This window comes from Myxocyprinus asiaticus, chromosome 20, assembly GCF_019703515.2.
Source record: "Myxocyprinus asiaticus isolate MX2 ecotype Aquarium Trade chromosome 20, UBuf_Myxa_2, whole genome shotgun sequence".
In the NCBI taxonomy this organism is placed as follows: domain Eukaryota; kingdom Metazoa; phylum Chordata; class Actinopteri; order Cypriniformes; family Catostomidae; genus Myxocyprinus; species Myxocyprinus asiaticus.
Genome location: NC_059363.1, coordinates 34,368,402 through 34,391,936, shown reverse-complemented (window position 1 = coordinate 34,391,936; position 23,535 = coordinate 34,368,402). Strand labels below are relative to the sequence as shown.

General features: G+C 42.1%; 1 long non-coding RNA gene across 1 annotated transcript in view; it reads right to left on the bottom strand.

Annotated features, from left to right (window-relative positions):
* Positions 1–8,089: 8,089 nt before the first annotated feature.
* Positions 8,090–23,535, bottom strand: part of LOC127411250 (uncharacterized) — a 66,989-nt gene continuing 51,543 nt past the window's right edge. Inside the window, exons 2-3 of the long non-coding RNA XR_007892242.1 lie at positions 13,309–13,379; positions 8,090–8,125 (exon numbers count right to left, since the gene is read on the bottom strand). This is a non-coding gene — a long non-coding RNA (uncharacterized LOC127411250). The remainder of the gene's footprint in view (positions 8,126–13,308; positions 13,380–23,535) is intronic.

Sequence of the window (23,535 nt, the reverse complement as noted above, 5' to 3'; positions counted from 1 at the left end):
ACTTTCCCTGTCTTAGGTCAGTTAGGAACACTACTTTATTTTAAGAATGTGAAATGTCAGAATAATAGTAGAGTAGACTTATTTATTTCAGCTTTTATTTATTTCATCACAGTTCTAGTGGGTCAGAAGTCTACATACACTTTGTTAGTATTTGGTAGTATTGCCTTTAAATTGTTTAACTTGGGTCAAACGTTTTGGGTAGCCTTCCACAAGCCTCTCAAAATAAGTTGCTGGAATTTTGGCCCATTCCTCCAGACATAACTGGTGTAACTGAATCAGGTTTGTAGTCCTCCTTGCTCGCACATGCTTTTTTAGTTCTGCCCACAAATGTTCATTTGGATTGAGGTCAGGGCTTTGTGATGGCCACTCCAATATCTTGACTTTGTTGTCCTTAAGCCATTTTGCCACAACTTTGGAGGTATGCTTGGAGTCATTGTCCATTTGGAAGACCATTTGCGACTGAGCTTTAACTCCCTGGCTGATGTCTTGAGATGTTGCTTCAATATATCCACATAAGTTTCCTTCCTCATGATGCCATCTATTTTGTGAAGTGCACCAGTCCCTCCTGCAGCAAAGCACCCCCACAACATGATGCTGACACCCCCATGATTCAAGGTTGGGATGGTGTTCTTCGGCTTGCAAGCCTCACCCTATTTCCTCCAAACATAACGATGGTCATTATGGCCAAACAGTTCAATTTTTGTTTCATTTGACCAGAGGACATTTCTCCAAAAAATTATATCTCTGTACCCATGTGCATTTGCAAACTGTAGTCTTTTTTATGGTGGTTTTGGAGCAGTGGCTTCTTCCTTGCTGAGCAGCCTTTCAGGTTATGTCAAAATAGGACTCGTTTTACTGTGGATATAGATACTTGTCCTGTTTCCTCCAGCATCTTCACAATTTCCTTTGCTGTTGTTCCAGGATTGATTTGCACTTTTCGCACCAAACTATGTTCATCTCTAGGAGACAGAATTTGTCTCCTTCCTGAGCGGTATGATGGCTGCATGGTCCCATGGTGTTTATACTTCCGTACTATTGTTTGTACAGATGAACGTTGTACCTTCAGGCATTTGGAAATTGCTCCTAAGGATGAACCAGACTTGTGGGGGTCCATAATTTTTTTTCTAAGGTCTTGACTGATTTATTCTGATTTTCCCATGATGTCAAGCAAAAAGGCATTGAATTTGAAGGTAGGCTTTAAAATACATCCACAGGTACCCATCCAATTCAGTACACCTCCTAGTAAGCTAATTGTCTAAAGGCTTGACATCATGTTCTGGAATTTTTCAAGCTGCTTATAGGCACAGTTAACTTAGTGTATGTAAACTTCTGACCCACTGGAATTGTGATATAGTCAGTTAAAAGTGAAACAATCTGTCTGTAAACAATTGTTGGAAAATGTACTCATGTCATGCACAAAGTAGATGTCTTAAACGACTTGCCAAAACTATAGTTTGCTAATATTAAATCTGTGGAGTTAATATTGGAACCTAAGTGTATGTACATTGTACATGCTTGGACTCAAGATGGCGCAGAGTATGGCTGCTGCGTTGCAAGCTCTGACACAACATTGTAGTGTTTTTTTATTTTTTTTTTACAATTCTTATGTTTTTTGTCTTGGATATTGTCTGCCTTATTGTCTACGACAGACAAACACTTTTAGACATTGCTTCTGCAAATTACACACCGTAAACCGGACTTCAAATTACTCAATGCCGACCCGCTGTTTACAAAAACACCAGCAGAGCCCTTTGTCTGGGCTGCCCGGCCGCGGAAACGCAAAAGGAAAAGGGGAAACAGAGCCGGCGTTCTCATCAGAGTAAGGTGTTGTGCAAATAGACCCCTGCTACCCAGTATTCTACTGGCAAATGTTCAGTCTCTGGACAACCAAGCTCTGCGAGCTGAGAGCGCGGATCTCTTTTAAACGAGAGACGAGGGACTGCTGCATTATCTGCCTTACAGAAACTTGGATGTCTGCGGAGATTCCAGACTCAGCCATTGAACCCCGGGGTTCTCCACTTACAGGCAGAATCTGAAACAGGAAGCACCCACCCTCAGAATGATCCAGTGCTGGTCGGACCAATCAGATTCTATGCTACAAGACTGTTTTGATCACGTGGACTGGGAGATGTTCCGGTCCGCCTCTGATGACGACATCGAGCTTTACGCTGATAGCGTAACGTGTTTCATCAGAAAGTGTGTAGAGGACATTGTTCCGAGTAAAACAATACGGATCTACCCGAACCAGAAACCTTGGATTAATAGCAATGTTCGCGCGGCACGTGGACCTCTACTTTTAATTCCGGGAACGCGGAGCAGCATAAACAAGCCGGTTATGCCCTCCGAAACATCAGAACAAATCAGAACAGCAAAACGTCAGTACAGGAACAAGATTGAAGGACAGTTTAACATCATCAACTCTAGAAGCATGTGGCAGGGAATTAACATCATCACGGGCTTTAAAGGGAATAAAAATTCTGCCGTGAACACCGCTGCCTCTCTCCCGGATGAGCTAAATATTTGTATGCTTGTTTCGAGGGAAATAACACCACCCTCGCGGAGAGAGCTCTTGTGGCCGAAGCTACAGAGGTTAGTTCACTCTTCGTCTCTGTAGCGGATGTAACCCGATCCTTCTGATGTGTGAATATCCGCAAAGCCACGGGTCCAGACGGCATTCCGGGCCGCGTCATCAGAGTGTGCGCGAACCAACTGGCTGGTGTTTTTATGGACATTTTCAACCTTTCCCTCTCTTTGTCTGTAGTCCCCACATGCTTTAAAATGTCCACCATTGTGCCTGTACCAAAGCAATCCAAAATCACTTGCTTAAATGACTGGCGTCCTGTTGCTCTGACCCCCATCATCAGCAAATGCTTTGAGAGACTAATCAGAGATTACATCTGCTCTGTGCTGCCTCCATCACTAGACCCATTGCACTTTGCTTACCGCAACAACCACTCCACTGATGATGCCATTGCATCTACAATACACACTGCTCCCTCCCACCTGGAAAAAAAGAACAGTTTGTTTGAAGACTACAGCTCAGCATTCAACACCTGAAGTGCCCTCCAAGCTTGATGAGAAACCCTGGGCTCTTGGCTTAAACAGCTCACTGTGCAGCTGGATCCTGGACTTCCTGTCAAGCAGACGCCAGATGGTTAGAATGGGCAGCAGCATCTCCTCATCACTGACCCTCAACACTGGAGCCCCGCAGGGCTGTGTTCTCAGCCCACTCCTGTATTCCCTGTACACACATGACTGTGTGGCAACACACAGCTCCAATGCCATCATTAAATTTGCTGATGATATGACAGTGGTAGGTCTAATCACTGACAATGATGAAACAGCCTACAGAGAGGAGGTGCACACTCTGACACACTGGTGTCAGGAGCACAACCTATCCCTCTATGTCAGCAAGACAAAGGAGCTTGTGGTGGACTTCAGGAGAAGAGATAGAGAACACAGTCCCATCACCATCAATGGAGCGCCAGTGGAGAGAGTCAGCAGCTTCAAGTACCTGGGTGTCCACATCACTGAGGAACTCACATGGTCCGTCCACACTGAGGCCATTGTGAAGAAGGCTCATCAGCACCTCTTCTTCCTGAGATGGCTGAGGAAGTTTGGAATGAACCGCCACATCCTCACACGGTTCTACACCAGCACTGTAGAGAGCATCCTGACTGGCTGCATCTCCGCCTTGTACGGCAATAGCACCGCCCACAACCGCAAAGCCCTGCAAAGGGTGGTGTGAACTGCCAGACACATCATCGGAGGTGAGATTCCCTCCCTCCAGGACATATATATCAGGCAGTGTGTGAAAAAAGCTCGGAGGATCATCAGAGACTCCAGCCACCTGGGCCATGCGCTGTTCTCACTGCTACCATCAGGCAGGCAGTATCGCAGCATCAGGACCCGCACCAGCTGACTACATGATAGCTTCTTCCTCCAAGCAATCAGACTTTTGAACTCTTGATCTTCCACGATCGAAATACATCGGCACTGCACTTTATTACTTTTATATCTCACACCGTACTGTCATAAATTATATTCTCTCTTAACAACACACTGGCAACTTACTATCAACCGACAGCCTGAATGTCAATACAGTACAATACAACCTACTGTACATTTTATATATACTATATATACTATTTTTATTGTATAATGTGTATTCTATATTGTGTGTATTGTATACTGTACATTGTATGTTATTATTTGTAAACTGTGTTATGTGTAATTATGTGTATATTAGATTTTAAATTGTGTTGTGTAAATCAGATTTTTATTGTAAATTGGTAGATGTCTCATCACTGTCATGACTACTATGTTGCTCGGAACTGCACCCAAGAATTTCACACACTATTGCACTTGTGTATATGGTTGTGTGACAATAAAAGTGATTTGATTTGATTTGATTTGATTTGATTTCTGACTTCAACTGTACCTTGTGCGTTGGTAAGTGCTGGAAAGCAGCTCAAGCACCTCCGTTGCTGGTTGTAAAGAGACGATGCTAAAGTGACATTTTCGAACTAGCAACGAAGTCTCAGGCTGTATCAGAGCAAGACGATGAATCCATGGTGAAAGAAAGTAGTTCCTCTCACAAGACCATTTTAGGGATGAAAATCAGAAAATGTCTTGAGATAAAACTCTGAATGATGTATTAATGTGTGGAAACCGTAGTGTAAACTGAATAATTGACTCCGGCCCGTTGAATTATTGAAAAATAATGCACACCCGAGTGTGTCGTGGCTGCATTACTACCTCGGGGTGTGCATTATTTTTCAATAATTCAACGGTCTGTCGTCAATTATTCCATATATATATATATATATATATATATATATATATATATATATATATATACAAATTTTTCATTATTCTCATACACAAGTATATATGAGAAATATATATATATATATATATATATATATATATATATATATATATATATATATATATATCTCATATATAAATAAAACTAACCAGTATACAGTATATCAGTATTAGGGCTATCAATCGATAGACAGATAAAAATCGATTTTTAATAGAATTAATTAAATGACATGCCGATTAATTAATCGCAGTTAATCACATACACTATTATTTGCTGTGAATGGCCCCAAATAAAGAAAATGAATATAAATATTGCTTACTAATTCAAATAATTATAAATATAATTCGTAGGGCCTATAGTAAATGTATGATACAGATTAAAATTCAGTTTGAAATAAAAAGCATTATTGTGGCAGATTAATAAAGCATTCATTAATTAGACAATACAAATGTGGCTTAAGAACACAATATATTGTTTGTTTTATTCTCATATCATTGAACAAGCCTACAGTTGACAGCAATTTGTTTTGCACTGAGTTTGTCAGTGAGTCCAGTTCTCACAGGATGCATTCCGTTTGTGCAAATTTTAATTGCCGCTCTATGTACATGTGCGTGCCTCAGATGGAGGAATCTCACTTGTATTCAGCGATATAAATGGCGCATTTTTAGCACGCTGTGTCAAGTTAAAAGCAGTGGAAACTTTGAAAATCCTGCCTCAAAATTCTGTTGTGCTTCCTCAGTGAGCGGTTCTAATACTGTGGCTGCGCCGCTTGTGAGGTTTGTTGAGGCAAACTGCCACCTGTTGACACGGCTCTTAAAAAACAGATGTACTTCAAGTTTCAACAGCTCGTATGGTAGGAAATACGTACTTTTATTATGGAATTTACGCATCAGTGGGCATGATTAATTGCGTTAATTTTTTTAACATGTTCTTTTTTTATATAATTAATCGCATTAAATTACTGCGTTAAATCGACAGCCCTAATATATATTTTATGGTATATATAGCCTACTATATATCAGTGTTAAAAAAAAACAACAAATTTTAGAAAAGAACAATATGTCATGATTAAGTCAATATGTTTGTCGTCATCATCAAATTGTTTCCCGTACTTTGGTATACGTCACCATGATATCACAGCAAACAGTCGTACTTGGCTTTGAACATTTTTTCCAGACAATGCAACGAACCAGGACATGATGTTACACGGGAGGTTTTCTGGTGTAGGTAAATAATACATCACAAATAACAAATAATATTATCTAAAAAAAATATATATATATACTGTCTACTCACTTTCCTGCAACAATAAAACACACAGCTTTAAAATATGTATTCTTTGTATTGAACCAAGAGGTCAGGGTGTGATGTTTCGATCTTCCACTGGTCACGAGTCCTCTTGTCATATGAATTCACAGTTCAGAGTTCACCAAGCTTGAACTTTGGTACGTAACGTCATACAAAATATGTGTGTATGACTTCATGCAGCACTGCGCAGTCCGATCAGCGCTGGACTTAAATCACTCCATGTCGGTTAGAAATTTTGTCCAACTTGAAACGGCGCCACCGCTGCGTTACTGTGACGTATGCCTTCAAAGTGCTGCTAGAGTGATCCAGTTGCTTCAGAGGAGTTCCACAAGCTCTGAATGAGGACACAGCTCAGTCACGATTGGCCAGACTAACAACGTGACAACGGATACAAGTGTTTCATGGGTGCAAAGTGTCTGGTTTGACAGCTCTCTTTTCAACTCCTCTCCCAACTGCAACCAGAAAATCGAGATGCAGTTCAAGTAGAACACACATATTTTCTTCACATGAGCTTGCATTTCCGGCCTCCCACGTTTGGATGCATTTGAATGGGAGTGAATGGAGCCTGAAGTGTAGTGTGACTGCCCCACAATTCGAAGATGTTCCTCGCCTGTTTTGGCATTTATTTCTGCTTCAACACCCTTCAGCCATGACTATATTCACAATATACAGTAGCATAATCTCTCACACCTTATTGCTTAAAGTTCTCCTGACTGTCTGATGCTGTCTGCACTTGAGTTTTATCCTGACCCTTGACAGAACCAGACTGATCTCACTGTGAATTCGGCAATAGTTGGTTGAAAGTTCTTTAGCTACACTTCGCCTGTGCTTGAACTGAAATTTGAACCACTGGTCCTAGTGGCTGAAGCTGGAAGTGTTGTTGACCGTATAGGGTATGTGTGACTTCCAGTTACCAGGTGAAATGTCCACAGAAGGGCGCCAAAAGCGAGTTGTAAAGTAAGTTGTTTTTAGATGTAAAATATGTATTACAGTCAACAGGAATGCATATTTTATAAACTTTAGCCCCAAACCCCAACCCTAAACCTAACCATCTGTAGAGTAAAATGTTATCTTTGAGAGAAAATGGAGATATACACATATATGCACATATAAAAATTGCACAAAATCCCCATCCCTGAATTGGCTCACATTTTGTCCAAAGAATACATGGCTACAAAAGTAGTCAATGACTTTCTCGCTACTATTAGTAGAGCAGTCACATATCCTCTGCAATAAATAAATAGCTTGAGTTAGATTAAAAAGAGGGTGTGTTTGAAGTCAGTTGTCTTCTAGACATCAGTGCCATCAGGGCTATTAAGACCTGATGGCACTGTGAACTGAGATTTGATCATGTGCAGCCTTACCTGGTAAATCCCTGTCACAGAGTAAGCATGGCCCAGAACTATGCCATTTGTTAACTCTTTTTCAGTTGGATGCTGATTGTATGGAAACACAGAAAACAAGAGACATATGGTATGGTTAAAAATTCATTTAATTGTTCCTTGTAAAGGTGCTGTAAGTGATCTGGGTGCAACCGGCACGTGCTGGTCAATTTGAGGTATGCTGACATGTCTTTGCGGAAATCAAAGCAGAAGAAACTCTTTGTATTGTAGAAATATCTTTTTGAATATAAACTGATTTGATACATTTGGCTTTTAGAATATCAACATAATGAAATGGTGATGAAGTTGTGTGCAATAAACCCAACAACGTATGTGTTGTCCAGAGTTGGACAAATGAGTAACAATTTTATAAATATTTATTTTCTGTTCATTCTGTCTGTAAAGCCTTTTAATTGTTTGAGTCAGGAGACAATGAAGCAGGTTCAAGGTCAGTCCTTTTAATAATCAGCTTGAACGCATTTGACGTAACCATCAATCAAGTGTACATATAAATAACTGAACTCTCTCAGGGGTTGGACTCGCTGATCACTCTCTCCTCTCTCTGACGCTCTGGCATGCCTTTTCAGGTCTCCCTCCACCATCACTATAATGAGAGACAGGTGTTAGAGACAATTACGACCCAGGTGACGAGCCTTACCGCTCTCCCTCTCCAGCAGACCGACACATGACCAGAACATGTTTTCTTTACAAAAAAATAAAATAAAAAAATGTAAGATTACAGTGAGGCACTTACAATGGAAGTGAATGTGGCCAGTTTTTAGAAGTTTAAAAGCAGAAATGTGAAGCTAATAATTTTATTAAAGCACTTAAATTAATTCTTCTGTTAAATTCATGCATTATTTGAGCTGTAAAGTTGTTTAAATTGTCATTTTTACAGTCATTTTAGGGTTTGTTGACATTACATTGTCATGGCAACAAAGTTTTAAAATTAGCTATAACTTTACACAGAAAAGGTTAGTAAATGATTTTATCACACTAAAATCATGTTAACACGCATATTGTTTACGTCTTGTTGCTTTTGAAACAGTGAGTATTTTTACGTTTTCGGATTGGCCCCATTCACTTCCATTGTAAGTGCCTCACTGTAACCTCGATTCTTGCTTTTTTAAAGAAAAGGAGGGATGAGTCTAAATTAATTTTTGTGGTAATCAACATTATGCCACAAATGCTGTCGACTGAGCTTAACTTGTATTGAACGTGGAATATTCCTTTAAGGGTCTTCTTGTAACTGGGCTCAGAATCATTTTGGAGAGCTGGTATTTCTGGGAAGGGTTGCAATAGAGACCTTTAACAAGAGCATCCAATTTCTATTTGCAGTGGTGTTTTCTTTTTCAGAATAGCACTGACTAACCTAAATAGGGTTAGGTTATGCTGGAACACTTGACTACAGGTCATTTTCAACAATGCATGAAATTATTTCATGCAGTTTTGTCACAGTCAATTTTCTTTAAATAGCACTCTCTCAGTATTAAAAACAAATAAACATCACTTCTTCAGTTCCCGCAGTTTTGCCATGAACATGTTTAAAGGGATAATTCACCCAAAAATGAAAATTCTCTAATTATATACTCACCCTCATGATATCCCAGGTGTGTATGACTTTCTTCACCAGAACACATTTGAAGAAAAATAGAAAAATATCTTAGCTCAGTAGGTCCTTACAATGCATGTGAATGGAGATTACTCTTTTGAAGCTCCAAAAGTCACAGACAGTCAGCATAAACTTCACTGATACGACTTTTGGTGTGAAAAAAAAGATAAATATTTAAGTACTTTTTAACTATAATCCAATGCTTCCTGAGAAGGTGGAGTCCAAGCAGCCTCTCGAGTGACATATTCGCATTGCCACAGATACAGATGTAATCTCATGTTCTCCACTCAGTTGAGACATCCAGGTTAAGCACACAAATGCACCATTGTGAGAAAAGAAACAGATCTAAACCAAAACCAACCAAGCTACTGTGCAGCGTTCCTCTTTCTCACTTGTAAGCAGCACTGCTCTTCCGGCTGTGACGCACTTGTGTCAGTTCTAGTGTGTTTCAAATGCCAATGTGATTACGTCACGCGTGCATACCACTGCTCTCCGGAAACATGATTTAATGGAAGAATGTTTTAAAAAGTACATAAAAGCGATCACGTCACTTTAGAAGTTATCAATTTAACCGCTGGAGTCGTATAGATGACCTTTATGCTGGCTGGCTGTGATTTTTGGAGCTTCAAAAGAGAAATCTCCATTCACTTGCATTATTTTTCTACTTTTCTTCAAATGTGTTCTGGTGAAGAAAGAAAGTCATATACTCATGCTTCTGTGTCAACCATTCTGACTACCGAGGGAATTCACAGTGGTCATTATCACAGCTGTGTACATCCCCCCACAAGCCGACACAGACCGGGTACTAAAGGAACTGTATGGGATTATAAGCAAGCAGGAAACTGCGCACCCTGGGGCCGCGTTCATTGTGACTGGGGACTTTAACAAAGCCAATTTTAAAACAATTGCACCAAAATACCACCAACACATCAGTTTCAACACATGAGGGGACCGGGTTTTGGACCATTGCTACTCTCCCTTCCACCGGGATGGCTACAAATCCCTCCCCCGCCCACCATTTGGAAAATCAGACCACTCTTCCATTCTGCTTCTGCCTGCTTACAGGCAGAAACTGAAACAGGAAGCACCCACCCTCAGAACGATCCAGTGCTGGTCAGACCAATCAGATTCTACGCTACAAGACTGTTTTGATCATGTGGACTGGGAGATGTTCCGGTCCGCCTCTGATGACGACATCAAGGTGTACGCTGATAGCGTGATGTGTTTCATCAGAAAGTGCGTAGAGGATGTTGTTCTGACCAAAACAATACGGATCTACCCCAACCAGAAGCCATGGATAAATAGCGATGTTCGCGCTGCACTTGATGCGTGGACCTCCGTTTTTAATTCTGGGAATGCGGAGGAGCATAAACAAGCCAGTTATGCACTCTGCAAAACTATCAGAGCAGCCAAACGGCAGTACAGGAACATGATTGAAGGACAGTTTAACGCCACCAACTCTAGAAGCATGTGGCAGGGAATTAATATCATCACGGGCTTTAAAGGGAATAAAAACTCTGCCATGAACACCGCTGCCTCTCTCCTGGATGAGCTAAATACTTTTTATGCTCGTTTCGAGGGAAATAACACTGCCCTCGTGGAGAGAGCTAATCAGAGATTACATCTGCTCTGTGCTGCCTCCATCACTGGATCCATTGCAGTTTGCTTACCGCAACAACCATTCCACTGGTGATGCCATTGCATCTACAATACAGTACACACTGCTCTCTCCCACCTGGAAAAAAGGAACACTTATGTGAGAATGCTGCTTGTAGACTACAGCTCAGCATTCAAAACCATAGTGCCCTACAAACTTTATGTGAAACTCCGGGCTCTGGGCTTAAACAGCTCGCAGTGCGGCTGGATCCTGGACTTCCTGTCAAGCAGATGCCAGGTGGTTAGAATGGGCAGCAACATCTCCTCATCACTGACCCTCAACACTGGCGGTTCATTCCAAATTTCATCAGCACCTCTTCTTCCTGAGACGGCTGAGGAAGTTTGGAATGAACCGCCACATCCTCACACGGTTCTACACCTGCACTGTAGAGAGCATCCTGACTGGCTGCATCTCCGCCTGGTACGGCAATAGCACCGCCCACAACCGCAAAGCACTGCAAAGGGTGGTGCGAACTGCCAGGCACATCATCGGAGGTGAACTTCCCTCCCTCCAGGAAATATATACAAGGCGGTGTGTGAAAAAAGCTCGGAGGATCATCAGAGACTCCAGCCACCCGAGCCATGGGCTGTTCTCACTGCTACCATCAGGTAGGCGGTATCGCAGCATCAGGACCCGCACCAGCCGACTCCATGATAGCTTCTTCCCCCAAGCAATCAGACTTCTGAACTCTTGATCTCCCACGATCAAATACATCAGCACTGCACTTTATTACCCTTACTCTTATATCTCACACCGGTCTGTCATAAATTATATTATTATTATATTATATTCTCTCTTAACAACTGACTATCAACCAACAGCTGAATGTCAATACAGTACAATACTGTACATTCTATATATACTATATATACTTTTTATATATATATATTTTTTTTATTGAATAATGTGTATCTATATAGTACGTATTGTATACTGTACAGTGTATGTTATTATTTGTATATTGTTGAGTGTAATTATGTGTATATCAGATGTTTAAATTGTGTTGCGTTAATTTGATGTTATTGTAAATTGGTACTGTCTCATCACTGTCACGACTGCTATGTTGATCAGAACTGCACCCAAGAATTTCACACACCATTGCACTTGTGTATATGGCTGTGTGACAATAAAGTGATTTGATTTGATTGATTTGATTTGGAGACCCACAGGGCTGTGTTCTCAGCCCACTCCTGTATTTCCTGTACACACATGACTGTGTGGCAACACATAGCTCCAATGCCATCAAGTTTGCTGATGATACGACGGTGGTAGGTCTGATCACTGACAATGAAGAAACGGCCTACAGAGAGGAGGTGCTCACTCTGACATGCTGGTGTCAGGAGCACAACCTCTCCCTCAACGTCAGCAAGACAAAGGAGCTTGTGGTGGACTTCAGGAGAAAAGACAGAGAACACAGTCCCATCACCATCAATGGAGCACTGGTGGAGAGAGTCAGCAGCTTCAAGTTCCTCGGTGTCCACATCACTGAGGAACTCACATGGTCCGTCCACACTGAGGCCGTTGTGAAGAAGGCTCATCAGCGCCTCTTCTTCATGAGACGGCTGAGGAAGTTTGGAATGAACCGCCACATCCTCACACGGTTCTACACCAGCACTGAAGTGAGCATCCTGACTGGCTGCATCGCTGCCTGGTACGGCAATAGCACCACCCACAACCGCAAAGCCCTGCAAAGGGTGGTGCGAACTGCCAGACACATCATCAGAGGTGAGCTTCCCTCCCTCCAGGACATATATACCAGGCGGTTTCTGAAAAAAGCTCAGAGGATCATCAGAGACTCCAGCCACCCAAGCCATGGGCTGCTCTCACTGCTACCATCAGGCAGGCGGTATCACAGCATCAGGACCCGCACCAGCCGACTTCATGACAGCTTCTTCCTCCAAGCAATCTGACTTCTGAACTCCTGATCTCTCACGATCAATATATATCAGCACTGCACATTATTAATCTTATTATCTCACACTGGACTGTCTTAAATTATATTCTCTCTTAACAACACACTGGCAACTGACTATCAACCGACAGCCTGAATGTCAATCCAGTACAATACAACCTACTGTATATTTTATATATACTATATATACTTTTTTTTATTGTATACTGTGTATTCTATATTGTGTATGTGTATTCTATATTGTGTGTATTGTTTACTATACAATATTCTATATTGTGTGTATTGTATACTGTATATTGTATATTATTATTTGTATATTGTGTTGTGTGTAATTATGTGTATATTAGATTTGTAAATTGTGATGTGTAAATCTGTTTATTGTAAATTGGTATATGTCTCATCTATGTCTCATCACTGTCATGACTGCTATGTTGCTCGGAACTGCACCCAAGACTTTCACCCACTATTGCACTTGTGTATGTGGTTGTGTGACAATAAAAGTGAAGTGAAGTGAAGTAAAATAATGAGAGAATTTTCATTTTTGGGTGAACTATCCCTTTAAGATGAGGTCTCGAGCAGATAATGAATGCAGTAGCAATTACATACCGTTGGCCTTTTCCACTCTACTCGGCTCATGTCTGCCGGAGTCAGCCACCCTTTGCCAATGGAACGAGGATCTGGTGGGAAGCAATAATCAACAAATCTCTTTCTCTTCTTGAGACACATATCTAGTAAAGAGTCATAGTCTTGGTCCATGAAAGGATCTTCTACAGAGCCCTTGCCTGCCTTTGTGTTGCGTTCATTCATGATTTTGAGGCACTTGCCATATGGGGCCAATGGGGGAGGCATTTTTAAATCTGTCTGGGTTTCTGTTTCTGGAAAAGGAAATTACAATAATAATACAGAGTTATTACATTACCGTAATTGTCCATAAATTTTACCTCACATCCATTTCCAGCTTTTTTCAATATAGCCACCGGAGCAGTAACGGTTCTAGCTTGTATGGCGCCCTGGGCAAATCACACTTCAGCATGCCCACCATACTTTGAATTAGCCACACCCCCTCCACCCAAAACCCCACCCACCAAAGATAATTTTGAGACCAAAACCGAGAAAAATAACAGCTTTTTGTGTTCCTTTGACTGTCAAATTTAACAGTGGCACAATAGCGCCTTCAACTGACAAACATTATGAATCATAGCCTCAATGATCCATTTCAAATGCAACACTATGAGAACAAGCAAAATGATTGACAGGTGACAAGTGGACACATTTTTGTTTGCTGTTAACAAAGTCTACAGCTGTCACAGAGACCGGAGAGATATCTCAGGACATTTATTTCATTAATATCTTTAAGGGAGTAGGAACATTTTTTGCATAATTTTCCATGAAAAAAAAAAAAAAGCTTACAGCACCTTTAGGTTACCTTTAAACTAATCAAACAGTAAGATTAAATTTTTTTTTTTTTTTGACATTTGATATTAGCACTCAAATTGGTGTACTTAAGGCCACCAATAAATACAGTAACTAGTTCATCCTGTTTTACAAGCGTTTTACTGTGCTTTTATCATGATCATTTTGAAATGTGAACTGCTGCACAACTGCATGCACATTTGGATATTTTCAACAAAACAAAGGTTCAACATAGCCTCAGGTAAAAGTGGGTGATATTGATTGACAAAAAGCACTTGTTCTCACATTTCTAAAATGCTTGACACTCGTTCAAATAGGTGTTTCTTTGCACCACAATATGCAAATAAATCAAGTCAAGTCCAGTCAAGCTCTTTTTAAAAAAAAAGATTAGGTAACAAGATTAGTGTCTTGTGCTTCCTGGAGGTTGTTGCAGTTATAGTTAAATCATGTAGGAAATAAAGAAATATAAAACAGTACAAGATTTATTTTTTTTAACAATGTACAAAGTAAATATTATGTTGCATACTGTAACATTAAAGGAGTGATTTCCAAGTAGGGTATGTATTTTATATAATAATCATGATTAATGATTCATAAAAACTTTTATGAAACAAAATAGAATTTTTAAGGAATTTGTGCATTCTTTGTAAATTTGTGTGGATGACACTTATAGCACAACATAACGTGAGCTACTTTTCTGTTTTTCACCCACAATATTGGTTTAATTGTTTTATAATTTTTTTTAAAGTGACTTTGATACTATTAATGATCATGTAACCAACCCCTCTGTTGACCACAACCTCACTATTCGAATTCTCCATACTGATTATGCTGCACAGCTACTGGTCCAAGTTCTGGTCATTTTAAGACTGGACTTCTGTAATGCCCTGTTGGCCGGTCTGCCATCTAGCATGATCAAGCCTCTGTAGATGGTTCTGAACACAGCAGCGTGTCTGGTCTTCAATCAGCCAAAGAGGGCTCACGTCACCCCACTTTTGATTTCACTCCACTGGTTACCAGTAGCTGCCCACATCAAATTCAAGGCTTTGATTCTTGCCTTTATGACAGCCAATGGAACAGCACCCTCTTACTTCAATTCACTCCTTAAGATCTATGTCCCAAATTGCTCTCTGCAGTCAGTGAACAAGTGGCACATGGCGGTCCCATCGCAAAGAGGCACAGAGTCTATTTCACATCATTCACTTTCTCTGTTCCTCTGTGGTGGAATGAGCTTCCAACCTCCATACAATCTGATGAAACTATCTCAACATATAAGAACCAGCTGAAAACACATCTGTTCTGCATGCATTTATTGCACTTACTAATTCACAGTTTAAAAATAAACAAATAATAAAAACGTGTCTGTCTTCGCTAGCTTCTATGTTACTCCAGCAACTTTGAGAACTTGGCAGCGCAATACTGGAGATCTTGTTGGAATAGTTTCCAACTAGTAATTCCATTTCTAGTCCATAAATGGAATAATGTGTCCCTGAACAAATAGGGGAGTATCTGGTGTGGCCACCAGCTGCATAAATACTGCAGTGCATCTCCTCCTCATGGACTGCACCAGATTTGCCAGTTCCTGCTGTGAGATGTTACCCCACTCTTCCACCAAGGCACTTGCAAGTTTCCAGACATTTCTGGGGGGAATGGTCCTAGCCCTCTCCCTCCGATCCAACAGGTCCTAGATGTGCTCAATGGGATTGAGATCCGGGCTCTTCGCTGGCCATGGCAGAACACTGACATTCCTGTCTTGCAGGAAATCATGCACAGAATGAGCAGCATGGCTGGTGGCACTGTCATGCTGGATGGTCATATCAGGATGAGCCTGCAGGAAGGGTACCACATGAGGGAGCGTTGAGATTGCCTGCAATGAGAGCAAGCTCAGTCCGATGATGCGGTGACACATTGCCCCAGACTATACGGACCCTCCACCTCCAAATCGATCCCGCTTCAGAGTACAGGCCTCGGTGTAATGCTCATTCCTTCCGACCATCACCCCTGGTGAGAAAAAAACATGACTCGTCAGTGAAGAGCACTTTTTGCTAGTTCTGTCTGGTCCAGCGAAGGTGGGTTTGTGCCCATAAGTGACGTTGTTGACGGTGATTTCTGATAAGGACCTGCATTAAGTAGTACAGGCCTACAAGCCCTCAGTCCAGCCTCTCTCAGCCTATTGCAGACAGTCTGAGCACTGATGGAGGGATTGTGCATTCCTGGTGTAACTCAGGCAGTTGTTGTTGCCATACTGTACATGTCACGCTGGTGTGATATTCAGATGTACCCATCCTGTGCAGGTGTTGTTGCACATGGTCTGCCACTGCAAGGATGATCAGCTGTCCTTCCTGTCTCCCTGTAGCACTGTCTTAGGCATCTCACAGTACAGACATTGCAATTTATTGCCCTGGCCACATCTGCAGTCCTCATGCCTTCATGCAGCATGCCTAAGGCACGTTCATGCAGATGAGCAGGGACCCTGGGCATTTTTCTTTTTGGTGTTTTTCAGAGTCAAGTTTCCCTCCTCATGTTGAAGTCAAACTGAGTGGAAATAAAATAAGAATACAAATAAACTGCTTAATGTTAGATGAATTTAGTGATATTGAGATGTAGTATATACTGTATATATTTTTGTTACTGAGCAGGTCGTTAGACCTTTGCATCATTAGAAAGAGCTGTTTGCGTGATCGCCTCTCAGCGCACATTTGCATCAGATCACTTCTGTCTAGTGACGGGATGGCTTAAAGTTCAAACCCGGGCACTTAAAATCTTGATATTATGATATGCTCATCACAACATTTACAGCAGGTGAATTTTCTTGGCACTTGTTGTTTTAGATTTTTTCAGACAAATGTGTAGACAAATTGCACTTGCATGGTTTAAATTCCGATGATCTGCGTTGAAGTGTTATTACAGTATATTATAGATCAGTAGAAACTTGTCAGAGAACTCAAAACAACAGTGATTAGTCATTTAAATAGTAGAATTACACTTGTATTGAATTTAAACACGTAGATTAGAATACCTTACAGGATTGCAGCAGTGGTTAAATTCATTTTTACATGTCATACCATTAAATTGAAGGATTAATTATTAATCAATTAAAATGTGAGGTAAGTTGTATTATTCCATTACTGCAAATATGGTTTTGCATTCACTCTGTTTAATGCATTTTGAGAAATATTGAATGAAAAAAAAATTATCATGATCATTTTAATTGATGTGGTGTACTTTTTTTAACCGTTTGTATTATTTACCAATAATAATTGTTGTTTTTTTTTTACCTCATATATCAATCAAATGTAAATATTTACAAATTTGCCAAAGAATGATTTTTTTATTATCATTATGTTAACCTTTATATAAGCCAGTTTTTATAATTCTCTTTGTCTTTTGTAGGATAAGGATACTGCTGAATAACTTTTCTGTACAGTTTTGGAATAATCCAATCATAAGATAAATTTAAGTAATTTGCATCTTTTGATGATTGCTGTGTAGGGTCTATTCTGTAATGTATCAACTTTTTTGTTTTTTCCTTTCATGCCCTTTCAAGAGGGAGGTGCCTCTTCTTTTAGTGTGTGTTCACACTTGTAGTTCGGTTCTCTTGGTCCTCTTGGTCCAGACCAAAAAAGAAAATGATACATTTAGTCCTGGTTCGCTTAGCATTCACACTGGCATTTTTAACACCGAACCTAACGATACAACACAAAAGGCATCAGGAATAAGTCACAACCTGATTGGACAGCTTTTATGAACTTTCCAAACATCCAAAACAATGCTGGCTGCTGGGCTAAATGCGCTCGATATTTATATATGTATATATGGTGGTTTTTTTACCAGCTGAGAACAAACGAAGAGCTAATAAAATGTGTAAAGGAGTCAAAACAATGCCAGGAATTCCTCCGTTGCACACACAAATGAAGATATGCTGTAAGGACAGCTGACGGCGGTTCCGACGCCTGTACCGAACTGTAATGGGCAACATAGATCCTATGATGAGAAGAACCAGGTATGCTTGATGTCAGTATTAGGCAAATTACTTCCTGTTTTTGGTCCGTTTAGACATCTTAGGTCCATGTTGCGTTCATATATCAATCGAACCGCACCAGAGTTCGTTTGGAAGCGGACCGAGAGCCACTATTCAGGCAGTCTCGGTCCGCTTGTTTGGTGCGCACCAAGGTTCGGATGGCAGCGTTCACACTTGTTCAAATGATCTGCAATAACAGAGCAATCACACCAGAGTTCGTTTTAATCGAACCAAACCTGCCAAGTGTGAACACACCCTTAGTCAAGTAACTCAAAGGTGATCTGAGCTTCTCGAGCATTATAAGCTTGATCATTACTTATTCAGACTGTCCTTGTTCATTTAAAACCTGGAGTTCTCTGAAGAGAGATTTGTCAAGGAGCCATCCCCAACGTCCCCTTCAAAAAGATGCATTGACAACTTATAAATGCATACTTTGTGAATACAAACACACATCATTGTTCAAAGATTACTTCCATCACATTGGGCAGCACAGTGGCCAAAGGAATTTAATATTCCTTGCTTTTCTTGTGACACTGAATTCCAATTAGAGAGAAGAAATGCACTTTTTAAGGCTAATGGCACAAGGCTGAATGTCACCCCAAAGATGAAATCTGACATTCTGGAGAAGATATGTGATGAGATCTACAAGTATAAAGCTTACCCCAGCAGTGCAGACTTTTGTGAAGTTTCAGAGGCACTAATCAAGAAACTGTTATGTAACCACAGACACAAGATGGAGTTTTGAACCCGAGCAGGGGTGTTTATTTACAAATTGTGCACAAGTTGAAGGCAGACTGGTGAAGTACCATTCTTGGTGGAGATGGAGGGTGAATGGTAAAACTAAGCCAGATACACAGAGGTGAGCTGATGTCAAGGGAGGTGTTCACTTGGTGAAGTTGAATCCTCAGGTGAATGTATCACAGGTGAGCACCAGAGCTTTGGTAAGTAACCCACAGGAGGACGTCGGAGAACGGGTAAGTATACCACAGGAGATCGTTAGAGAGAGGATAAGTATTTCACAGGAGATCGTTGGGGCACAGATGAGGAGTTCGCTGGAGATTGGGTGAGTAATCCACGGGAGATCATTGGAGAAAGGGTTAGTATTCCTCAGGAAATCGCTTAGAGCACAGGTAGGTAATTTAAGGAAGATCGCTGGAACAGGGGTTAGAGTCTGTGAACACATTGGTGACCAGACAAAGAGTGAGTGTTTGTGTGTGCTTCTTATAGTGGTGCTGACTGGTATCTTGAATTGGCTGCAGGTGCGTGTGATTAGTACTCTGGTGAGTTCGAGCGCTGTGATTGGATGACTGGGGAGCCTGGTGTATTTGTGACATTACCCCCAGCTCCAGACATTAGAGCAGCGAGAGGGTTCGATTGGTCCCCGGGTAACCAGTGCCTAGGGAAGAGTTGACAGAGTCAAAAAGTTCATTACGTAGGGCAGATGGGACATAGAGGTGGTTATCCGGGCAGCCCGGTGAAGCAGCTTCTGTGGTGGCGGCTTCTGCAATCCTATCGTTCAGGGACCATTGAATGGGATTTATGAAGATCTTTTGAGGTAGGATGAGTTCAGGAGTCTCCTGACAGTCTTCGGTAGAGTGTATGCGAGAGTGGGCATCAGCCTTGACATTTTTCATCCCTGGACGAATAGAGCCCATCGGGCTTGATGGGGGTTTAATAGTCACGCCTCTCATAGGTACTCCAGGTTACGGTGATCGGTGAGAACCAGGAAGGGATGACAGGCTCCTTCCAGCCAGTGACGCCATTCCTCCAGGGCAAGCTTGATGGCCAGAAGTTCCCGATATAATTCTGCTCCGCTGGGGAAATTTTCTTGGAGAAGGAGCATGGATGGTAGCGAGGTGGTTTCCCCTGCTGCTGTGAAAGGACAGCGCCCACTCCAGAGGTTGAAGCATCTGCTTCCACCATAAAAGGTTTATTTGGGTCTGGGTGGACTAGAAGTGGACCAGATGTAAATGCTTGTTTCAACCCGTTAAAAGCTTGATTGGCTTCGAATGACCATGAGAGGTATTTCGGCTTGGCCTTAAGGAGGGATGTTAGTGGTAAGGTGATAGAACTGTAGTTCTGGATGAAGCGACAACAGAAATTGGCAAAGCTAAGAAAACATTGGAGCTCTTATGGTGCTTGGAGTGGGCCAGGATCTCACAGCTTCCACCTTCCCCTCGTCCATCTGGATGCCTTCAGAGCTGATGTTATATCTGAGGAATTGCATGGAGACCTGATGGAATGAGCACTTTTAGATACAGGTGGAACTTCCTCAGCTTTTCCAACACAAGTGTGACATGCTTACAATGTTCTGTTTTGCGCCGGGAGTAAACCAGGATATAATCGATGTGAACTAGTATGAATTGATGGAGGTACTCCAGGAACACCTCATTCATGAACCCCTGAAAGACGGAGGGGGCGTTTACCAGGCCATACGGCATCACCTAGTACTCGTAGTGGCCTGTTGTGGTGATAAAAGCTGTCTTCCATTTATCACCCTCCCAAATACGAATGAGGTTATACGCACTGCGTTGGTCCAGCTTGGTGAAAATAGTGGCTCCACGCAATTGCTCCAGGGCGGCTGGGACGAGAGGAAGGGGGTACCGGAACTTGACGGTCACCTTGTTGAAAGCGCGGTAATCAATACAAGGTCTCAAACCACCATCTTTCTTAGCCACGAAAAAAGCTGGAAGCAGCAGAGGAAGTTGATGGTCTGATGTAGTCCTGTTTAAGTGCCTCCTCCATGTATTCTTCCATGGTCTTCTGCTCGGGGAGTGACAGTGGGTAAATCTTTCCTTAAGGCACTGGTTCACCAGGAAACAGGTCAATCGCACAGTCCCATTGTCGATGCGGCAGGAGTTGAGTGGCATGTTGGGGGCAGAAGACATCCTGAAACTGGGAATAGCATGAGGGGATGTCATTGGAGGTGAGGTTTACTGGGCTTTCAATAGTGGCTGTGGTTAAGGCAATGGGTAGGGCTTCCTGTAGTGAGTGACACGTTTTACAATGGGTAAAGAGGGAAAACAGTTTGAGAAACACTTGGTACCCCATTTCAGGATGTTTCCAGAAGACCATGAGATAACTGGTGAATGTTGAATTAGCCATGGGCACCCCAAGATGATATCAGATGTTGAACTCTCAAGAACCAGCAACGTGATATCCTCCACATGTAACAAACCCACTTGTACTCTGAGAGGTCCCACGCAGTGTCATACTGGTCCCCGGAGAAGAGGTTTACCAGTTATGGAGTGGATCCAGTATGCTGAGTCGTTGACCATCTTTACTAAGTTGAGTTGCCGGCAGAGCGTCCTGGAGATGAAGTTGCCAGCTGAAGCGGAGTCGAGTAGGGCGGAAACTGTAACAGAAATTGTACCAGCATTAAGTGTTACAGATGTAACAAACATTTGAATTGGAGACAAAACTCACCGTTGGACGAGGAGGTCGAATGGGGCATGCTGTTATGACATGTCCCCCGCCACCCCAATATAGACATAACCTCTGGAGTTAAACGGGATGTGTCCACCTGCATGGGTTCTGGGCTGGATTCTTGTGAGTTCAGGTAGGTGAAAGGCCGGCTGTGTGATGGAGGCTGCCGTGTGGACATTTTGTAGAGACAAGACTTCATACGACGGGAGGCTCGAATGGAATGTTGAATACATTTCTCCAATCCAGTGGAATCATCCACTGATGTGAGATGTAGCCGTATAGATGGATCTAGTCCCTGCTGATATGTGGTAATAAAGGCCGGTTCATTCCACCCACTGGCAGCAGTTAGAGTTCGGAATCTGAGGAAATAATCAGTTGAGCTTTTGCCCTGACGTAATTTATTTAATTGTTCACTTACAGTCGAGTTACCACCTGGGTGACCGAACACCTCTTGGAAGTGAGCCATGAAGCCATCAAGGGTGTGTAAGATGGGGCTAACCTGCTGCCAGAGGGTTTGTGCCCATTGAAGAGTTCTTCCAGTGAGTAAGGAGATGATGAGACCTTGGATATGTCGGTGGAGTAACGATGCGACTGCATTTCCAATGCCAGAGAACATTTGAGTAAGAATCTTTGGCAGTCCTCCAATCCAGCAATGAGCTGGATTGACCACAGGACTGGCAGTAAACACAGGTGGAGGATTGGGAACCGGAGGTGATGTAGATGGAGTGGGGTTGGAGAGTGCACTGGCATTGACAAGATCTTGAATGGGGTCTGGTGATGTGCTTCCTGCTGGGTTCATGGCTGTGTTTTAGGTCTGGTCATCTGTTATGTAACCACAGACACAAGATGGAGTTTTGAACGCGAGCAGGGGTGTTTATTTACAAATTGTTCACAAGTGAAGGCAGACTGGTGAAGTACCGTTCTTGGTGGGGATGGAGGGTGAATGCAAAGACTAAGCCAGATACACAGAGGTGAGCTGATGTCAAGGGAGGTGTTCACTTGGTGAAGGTGAATCCACAGGTGAGTGTATCACAGGTGAGCACCGGAGCTTTGGTAAGTAACCCACAGGAGATCATTGGAGAGAGGATAAGTATTTCACAGGAGATCACTGGGGCACAGATGAGTATTTCACAGGAGTTCGCTGGAGAATGGGTGTATAATCCACAGGAGATCGTTGGAGAATGGGTGTGTAATCCACAGGAGATCATTGGGGCACAGATGAGTATTTCACAGGAGTTCGCTGGAGAATGGTGAGTAATCCACAGGAGATCATTGGAGAAAGGGTTAGTATTCCACAGGAGATCGCTTAGAGCACAGGTAGGTAATCTTAGGAAGATCGCTGGAACAGGGGTTAGAGTCTGTGAACTCGTCGGTGAGCAGACAAAGAGTGAGTGTTTGTGTGTGCTTCTTATAGTGGTGCTGATTGGTATTTGAATTGGCTGCAGGTGCGGGTGAGTTAATACTCTGGTGAGTTAGAGCGCTGTGATTTGATGACTGGGGAGCCTGGTGTATTCCTGACAGAAACATCCTTGCTTGGCAGAAAAAGGATCTTCCAATGGTTGCTACGGGTGGACGCAGAGACTTCAAATGAAGATGGGAAACCTCCGCACACATTTGAAAGGCCTTGGATGCCCTGAGTATTTGGTCAATTCCCCAAAAACCAAAGCTTCAGATGATGCTTTTCTTGCCAAAAATGTGAAACGACCTAAACATGGCAAGGCCAACCATATGCCATCTCTTCCTGCTGGAGAGACATCAGAGAACCTTGAAACTGAGCCCCTGTCACTTTTAAAGGAAGTGAAGAAAAGAAACAGTGCAGGGACTATCAGAGAAAAAATGGCAAAGACGTTTGCTTTGCGTAGACAAGAAGTTGTGGAAAAACAACCTAGTGTTCAGGAACTACAAGAACGATGGCCAGCACTGTTTCAAGAAGAAGAGGTAAAAGCAGTTATTTCATTGTAAAAAAAAATAAA